The 8,589-nt window shown below is 42.7% G+C and overlaps 1 long non-coding RNA gene across 1 annotated transcript; it reads right to left on the reverse strand.

Moving 5' to 3' along the window:
* Nucleotides 1–6,680: 6,680 nt before the first annotated feature.
* On the reverse strand, nt 6,681–8,305 carry LOC102021300. The gene is made up of 3 exons (XR_259307.1): nt 8,208–8,305; nt 7,591–7,795; nt 6,681–6,957 (listed from the first exon to the last, which is right to left on the reverse strand). It is a non-coding gene; the product is annotated as an uncharacterized LOC102021300 (long non-coding RNA).
* Between the last annotated feature and the right edge of the window lie 284 nt (nt 8,306–8,589).

Genomic DNA, 8,589 nt, shown 5'->3' on the forward strand with positions numbered 1-8,589 from the left:
AAGAAGAGCACAAATACCATGAGTCTAATGAAGTTGGCTCTGTTGTAATGATTCATTTACAGAATAAGTCAAAGTCACATATTCAACTAAAACTCATGAAGGGAAATAATATCAACGTTTACACTAGCTAATACATATTAGTCACTCAATAGTTATTTTGTAGGGTGGGCAAATATGGATAGGAATATTTCAAGATGAAATACCCAAAAACCTAAAAAAGTCTTACTTTTCAAATCAGTGTGTTTTCATGATAATCTTTACTAAAATTTAATTTTGCTTACCATTTTCCAAAGCATCTTCTAAACTTCATCTCCTAACCTCCAAAATTCTTAAAGGGAAGTATTTTTATATCCCTTTTCCTAAATAAACTCAGGCTCCAAGCTAACCTAAGGGCATTTGTCTAAATGAGGGGCAAGGTAAGTACCTGTGCTCAGAAAATGCTAAGTCCAGAGCCTCTACTCATTCCAGTGTAAGACATGATAGATATACGGCAGAGTATTTCAAATATTTGAAAATATCAGTTCATCCTGTGCTGTTATAGAATGTGGGTTTATTTATCCCTTTTGTGTGGAAGCTATGCATCCCCTCTAGATGGTAAAACAGCAGAACCTCATGGGAATAGTGACACAGAGAACTTCCTAGACAGAGATGAAAGGGGAGAGAGGAAGGAGGATGAGAATATGGAAAGAATGAAATTTGTATTGTATGTAGAGGGTAACAGACCAGCATACGTGTGTCTGATCTTTCCCTGAGAATATGTACTATATGAAGAGGATTTAAATTGCATCTGGTAACACACATCACAAATACAGGCATCAGCAACCTGCCACCACATGCTCAGAGGACAAGTGGCAAAAGGGCAGGTGCCAATGAGGTAAAGTCTGCCCAACAGGTGAATTTGCCCTCCTGTCTTCCTTTAGCAAGAGCATCTCCTGCTATCTACTTTCCTCAGGCTCTAGCACCTGCGTTTTTTGGGAACATTTACCTACAAAATCTTCTCCATCTTGCCTTTTAGTTTTCCACATTTTTCATGACCGCCAGTTGGTCTTTGGGTAAAAAAAAAAGTCATTTTACACTAGTGATCGAATGCGTGATAGACTTTCGCAGTCAGAAGAATGCACCTGAAAAAAGATATGTATGCCAAATTAAAAAATAAATGATAATTAAATGGGGTTACAATTGGTTAAATGTGTAGAATTATTTCAGAAAATGACATGGCATGTGTATGTACCTATTGGGAAGGAAGGGTGGATTTCCCTTCTTTCTAAAAATCTAATCCTTGTTTTCCAGGCAAGAAAATGAGCAGTTACCACTTCCAAAAGGAGACTTGTTCTGTCCCAGTACTCCATGAGAGGACAGGGTTTAAAAACGTGGCATTTACTATGATTTCTCTGGTTGTCCTGACAGCAAAACTCAATACATGGAAATTGAGCACAGGGGGAGGCTGGGGTCAGAGTCAAGCACAACATAAGAACAAAGAATCTGGATGGGAATCAGGAATGTTTAGGTCTGATGTGGAAAGAAGAGTTCAGTGCCACAAAGGGGAGACGAAATGGAGTGATGGAGTCAACAGTACCACAAATGGAAGTTGTCATGGAAACCCTCTTTGGAAAGCAAGCAATTGGATTTGGGAAAATGACTGAAGCAAGTCTTGATGACAAGGGAGAGGAAGGGAAGGATGAAGCCCTAGGATGAAGTCAGACACTGAAGAGAAATGGAGTCATCACGCTGCCATTGTGCCAATGAAAGCAACACATCATTGTTACAAGACCAAACATGACAGATCTGTCCGGCTGATCTGTCCAGGTCTGTAAGTGTGTTAGAATCTGCCTTTTGTAGCATCACAGCACTCATGACTCATCCTGTAGAACAATGTGACAGGTGGGTGGAATCTCTTTTACAGTGTTTCCAAGAGGAATAGGTGGCGTGTCCGTATCTCACTTTTAACAGGCATTATTTCTCCACCCAAATATTAAGAGCAGGAGCAAGCAAAACAATTGCTGCTGTATTTTTTTTTTTTTTGTACTAAGTAGTCCCTTATGACTATGGACGTGAGGATGTGCAGACATCCCAAAGATTGATTTTCCTGTCTTCTGGCTGAAGCAGATCCTGAAATTATATGATTACATGGACTTATAATATTGGCACTCATACTGCATGCACATGGATTGGTTTTCCATAAATTACCTCTTAAAGAAGAGCCTGTAGGACTAAATGTACACATGAGGTTACAAAAATTTTCCAGAAAGGAAAAGCAGAAAGAATGCCAGAGAAAAGAAAGAACTCTTTCGGTATTACAGGGAACTACAGAGGGCTGATACCAAAGCAGGGTATATGTGTGCCAGATTCCCCTGCAATATAGAATAAGAGATTCTTCAGGGTAGCAAATGACACTCTTGGAAGTTACCTAGATGTGGTATGTCACAAGAAAGGGGCAGATGACCTCAGGAGTCTGAAGCTCTGTCCTCAGTTTCTGACCAGAGTAAAGTTTCCATGTTAAATAACATAACAACCATGCATTATGACCTGGGTGATTTCCTTTTGTTTTTGTAAGTTATACCTGAACTTGCAGCTAGCTACAAGGACTTGACATGAATTGATAAGATAGTAAAATGCTACGCCTTTAAAGAATGATGTTATTGGCTTAATGTTGTGACCTTGAAAAATCTTAAAGATGTGTGTGTGTGTGTGTGTGTGTGTGTGTGTGTGTGTGTGTTAGGTCTTCAAGTGTAAACTGGTAGTAAAAATCAAGAGACTAGGACAAAAAGGGATTAAGAAGAGCCTAGGGCAAACTTGGTAGCAAACTTGGTCTTATGATTTGTCACCTGACGAGATGGAGAACATTGTTGCAAAATAAAAAATAAAAGAGGATAGGTGTAGCTCAGTGGTTGAGCACTTGTGGCTTAATCCCCTTACCCCTTCCCACACAAAAGAATTCAATCATTAGCCAACATTGATTGGAGCCAAGAAGTGAACAGGAATGAGAGGGGTATCTAGATAGTAGCGAATATGAAAGTCAGCTGACAGCAGCCCTTTGGCTCCAGGAAAGGTTGTCCAATTCATAGCACAACTTCAAGGAGTGGAGTGATCAAAGAGTGAGGGTTAGATTCCCTTACATGACAAACCCAGCAAAATCTAGGGAAGATATCAGGTTCTTACCTAAGTGGGCTGGGATCCATCACAGGGGTTTAATTCTCGCACAGGATTTAGAATCCAACCCAGGAACTGAAGCAGAAAACAGAATCCTACAGATTAACAGAACCACAGATGGAACGAAAAGGCTGAATCTCAGCAAGCTCAAGGCTGAGGCTTGGCTGAACTCGTTGCCAAATCACAAGTTACCTGACTTGGTAACACAGAAACAACTGCAGATACTTCCAGCAGAAAATATTTTATGCAGGGAGTTGAAGGCTTACAAAACCTTGGAATGCTACAGAAGCAAAGGTCAGGCAGAACTGCTTTTAGAACTCAGGAAATCTTACTAGCAGATATGATTTGTCAATTAACAATTTAAAAAAATAAAAGAATTTAGGAATCAGGCAGTTCACAGTTTACAGAAAACAACCAGTAATCTCAAGCTTTTCCAGCAGTAGAGGTCAGCTGCAGGAGTCCTGACAGTGGCGGCTGCATCACACCTAAGCCATTTGCAAGAGCCTCCAACCTGCTTGCTGCTGCTATAAGAACAACCCGCTGTCTACTCTTCTACCTCTCATTCCCACTGGAGAGCTTTGTTATTGGCAGAATCTAAGCAGCAAACTTCTGGTAAAGCTTCTGGGAAATATAGTTTCCAGATCTTGCAGCTCCCGTGAGTTAGGAAGAACACAAGAAAAGGGGAAAGAAAAAAAATTGGCATAAGGACTAAGTGAAAAATACCAGTAGTATCCTAATTTTAGGTGGAAATGTGATTCCCAAATGATTCCCTGGAATGGGTCAGACTGAAATAGACATGTGGCGAGGTGGAGTCTGAGTGAGAAGAGTGCTGCAGAAACAGAGCCCAAGAGATAGATTCCCTGGAGGCAGCAGAGTGCCTTAAAAGTGCTTAGGTGGACTGAAGACTGTATAAGCCCGTCAGGGAAAGATGAGCCAGGAAGAGAGACGTGGCAAGTTTAGTGTTACAATCTCTGAGAACAACGTGGTCCAGTGTGTGTTTTAGAACTTTCACTGGAATGTGGAGTATAAATGCAAGGTAGGAACCGCAGTTAACTAGGGGGAAAGCAAGCTAGCAAAAGGATTTTCCTATAACTTCAATTGATAATTATTGCAAATGTGAAAGAAATAAAACATTCTTTCAGACTAGGCAAAAATTAAAATAGCCTCTATTAGGGCAACAGGGTTAGAACTGGAAAGAAAAGGGCAAAAATGTGGAAGGAAGTTGAAAAAGACACTGACAGGTCTTGACAACTAAATGGATAGCAGACAGAGAGAAGAAGCCAAATAGGATTCTCCCATTTGGGGCCTGGGTAACCATGTGAATGGTACTACTGACTGAGATATGGAGCACAGAATGAAAATTGAACTCGAGCAGCTTTGTTTGGGGCTTATTCAGTGTGAAATTCATCAAGATACCTAACTGGAGTAGTCCAGCAAAGATGGGGATGCTGGTCAGGTTGGCCTTCCCCATTCCCGCTAGACATACGAGATAGGTCTCACTTGCAAATGGAACTAACAGTACCTGTGTGATTTTGAAGGCATTTAGAAAAACCATCCATCTCAAAATAAAATAAGAGAAAATGGTGCTCTGAGTCTTGTTCTCTAACTGTTCGATGTTTGAAATCCAACTATTAGTACCTCATACAGTTAGCCCAAAGCCTTTAGATTTTTTCACTGTATAGCTTCCATCAGAGTGGGATACTGGGGCTGCTGTCCTCCTCTACTCAGCCTAAAGACAGTCCAGGGACTTAGTTGCTTCTGCTCTCAGGGCTCAGAGTATGGCCATGAAGAGTCAAAACTAGAAGAATCTTTGGGTCCTATACCAAGTGGCTCTGGCCAGAGACATGAGTGCTCCTGGATTAGCAGAAACTTCCTGTGACTTGAGTCTTCTGTCTGCATGGACTTCCTTATTATTTTATATTTTTTGTTTTATGTCTTTATTAATAACTTGATTATTGAGACTTTAAGTTCTAAGCTTATTCCTTCCATCAAAATGAGAGGAATTTATTGGTTAAAATCATGAGTCCATTAAGATTGAATGGTGTGTCTCCATTAAACCATGATTTGCATCGTAAAACAGATTAATAAAAATGGAAGCACTCTGTTGGAGAGGAAGTATATAAAAGAATCTTGTAGGGCTATTTGAATGCACACAAAAATAAGACTGTTCCAAGCACAGAGAGAGAAAACAAGAGACAGAGAAAGGTATTGATAGAGAAAAAAAACAGGACTCAGACCTGCAGCCAGTTAAGTGGGGTGACTCATAGCTCTCAGTTTTTGGTAGACAGCTGAAGCCAGAGAACATTCAGAGCTGTAGACAAACACTTAAATTAGGCCTCCTGGTGGAGCAAGGGCTCCCACCACAACGGAGAGTCCTGTAGTGTGTATGAGGTCATTATTAGTATGCTGGTGAATAGAGCTCCTGAAAGCCCTGCCCAGCTGAAAACATGGGTTTACAAGTGGTTCCACGTGGATGAAAATATTTCTCATTGCAATCTGTTCCAAAGAATTCAAGAAAACAATCATTTATCAAGAGCGACATCATATAGTCATATGCAGAACTCTGAGTTGTTTTAAGTCATCAAAGAACGGGTGGAAGGGGGATGGAACATGAAGCTGTGATTTCTAGAGTTCTCTACAGCTCTAGGATAGGGTGGCACCTAAACCCCCACCCCCAGCCTCCCAATCAAACTGACACTGCTTTTATCCAGTTCATTTCTTTAAGTAAACATGAAGACGTTCGGCCACAAAAGAGTTTGGAAACCAGTTTGGAACCTGGTTGAAAAGGCTGGTATGGAATGAGATATTGGATGGAAACAAGACACAGAAAAGAACATGAAAGCAGTGAGCAGTCATATCCCCCAAGAAGGTGTCATTTTGATAGTGTGTGCTCAGGCCAGCTTATACCAGCTCACAGGGACCAAGTGCGCCCCCTGTTCAGTTCAGTGACTTCACACTGGGAGTTTGAAAGTGACCACAGTGGGAATATTTACACCTCTGAAATTGGCAAATTTTACAGATTGGATTTTTTTTATTCCTTGCTTTCCTCTGTCTGTCTCCTCTCTCTCTCTCTCTCTCTCTCTCTCTCTCTCTCTCTCTCTCTCTCTCTCTCTTTCTTTTTGTCCACTTGAAAGCCTGCTATCAAATATTTCTTATAAAACCTTGGAAATTCATCTAATGATAATTTTGCCAACAAAATAGCCAAAGCCCTTAGGAGATCTGACCAATGACCTTCTGCAGACTCAAGTTAGGGACTGAGGGATTTAGAAAGAGGGAAGGAGTTCTGGAAAACACATCTTTGTTATGTAGTCATAAAAGTGGTCACAGAAGAGGGACTGGAGGGCTGATACACAGAGGACTGAGTGGTAGGTGTCCCGCATTCTGTGGGGACCTTTCTCTTTCGACCAAGGACTTCAAATAAGGGGAGAAGGTGGGAAAGCCAAGGAAGCTGGAGCTCAAGGGACTAGTTTACAGGGCATTCCAACAACTACTCTCTGCTTCCCAGGAGTTCAGACAGAACAAAATTGGGCTTTAAGAATTTATTCCTTACTCCCCACCTTGAGACTTTCCCAGAGCAACCAATAAACCCCAGGCTGAGGAGCTGAGTGATGTGTCAGAAGTTCTTTGGGTGACAGTGTCCGCCTCCATGTCTGAGGCTCCTGCTCGGCCAAGGCCAAGACCAGGAAGTCTCTTCAGCTCCTTCCCTGGGCTTTAGGAGTGCTCTGAGGAGCCATGCTCTTCATGCTGAAGTGGCTTCCAGCAGGAGGGAGAAAGAGAAGAAACTGTCAGACACAGAGGAAGAAGGCCCTGGAAGACAAGGGAAGAAAGTTTCATTCCACTTAGCAAGGGAAGTTGATTTGTTTGGAGGAATCCACCGAGGACAGCCCTGCTTCTGCCTGAAAAGCCCTCTAAGTCCCTTTAAGCCACATGTGTTTAAATGTAGGGTATCCGCTCAGAGGATCGGTACACAGCACCATGAAGCCAGGGAGCACATTTCCTATTTTAACCAGCTGCCTGACAACGCTAAGTCATTGTCACAGGGCAGTCAAGCATGAAAGTGCGAGTGACAGTGCTTGTTCGGCTCAATCCTGCAGCCCAGGCTCAAAGGGAGCACCTTTCCTGCTGAAGGCTGAGGGGCTGGAAAGTCTTTGTGGAGGGTAGCACCCTCCGCTGATGGCTTCATCTGGAATAGGGAATTTTCTTCCTTGGGAAACACTGACTTAGTCACATATGTAGGAAAAGATTTGGAGTACACAAGGGCAGGTTTAAGATGGAATATTCAAAATAGCAAGCAAGGAGTATAACAGGAATAGGGACCAATGAGCACAGCTGCTGGGCTCAGGGCTGGGGTGGGCTCCTGGAGACCTGCTGTTGGGCTGGCTTTAACCACTTAGATTCTGGACTGTGGGGCCCCCTGCCCCAGGGTCCTGCAGGTGGTACCTCTGCGGCTGGGAGGCAGGAGGACACTCTGGGAAAAGCGCCCATCAAGAAACGCTGTGATGTCTTCACCAGCAGTCAAGCCTTGCCTGTGCTCCTTGCCCCTGGACCATCCCGGTCCCATGAGTCAAAGGGAGAGTCACATCCACTTCCTGCCCAGTTCGTTTGTGTTGTTGATAATCAGGTGCCTGAACTCGTGAGCTGCGGGCTGAAGAACAGGAGTCTGGGTTTGCATTTCTCAAATCCATGTTAAATTTCAAGTAGGCTCTTTATTATCATTTCTCTCTGCATCCTTTCCATTTTTCAAGTGTGCCCTTTGATGTCATTCTGATGACGTCTATTTATTATCTTCCCCAAACCTGCTATGACACGAGTACTTTTAGTCACAATACTGATTCACACTCAGTGCTCTATGTTTAGCAACTCTCCAAGAAGCATCTGAGTCTGCATTTAGCCCTAAATAGCTACAAATATCGGAGTAGCAGCAACATCCTTTCAAAAGCCTTTTTAGGAAGTGTCGCGCCAGGGGTGGCATGACATGCCAGGAGCCACAGGTGTGGGCAGCCATAGCAGAGCAGGGAACACAGGCGGTAACTGATGAAAGAAATCCAGTTGCGTACCTTAGAGCAGTTCCCCCTGCTTGAGATGGGTTGTAAGGAAACATTTCAGCATGTTTATCTGTCTGCCCGGCCCTATTTAGTGAAAAATGATTGCTCTTTGCTTCTTGTTACCATGCTCAAGTGATACTATGGCAACCGGGCTACATAAAAGGGGAAGGAGGGGGCAGATGCTGCTTAGCAACTTGAAGATTTTTAAAAGGCAAGTACTCATTTTAACAGCAACGGTTTTTAACATGCCAGTTTTGAGGAGAAAAAAAGAGAGGAATATTAAAGAAAGAAAGTGAGAAGGACAGAGTACAGCAATGGGATAGAGAGAGAGAGACAGAGAGAGAGAGAGAGAGAGAGAGAGAGAGAGAGAAATCTGCATGGCACTGTTTCAGAA

Source organism: Chinchilla lanigera, unplaced genomic scaffold (genome assembly GCF_000276665.1).
Source record: "Chinchilla lanigera isolate Chin_1 unplaced genomic scaffold, ChiLan1.0 scaffold00003, whole genome shotgun sequence".
In the NCBI taxonomy this organism is placed as follows: Eukaryota; Metazoa; Chordata; class Mammalia; order Rodentia; family Chinchillidae; genus Chinchilla; species Chinchilla lanigera.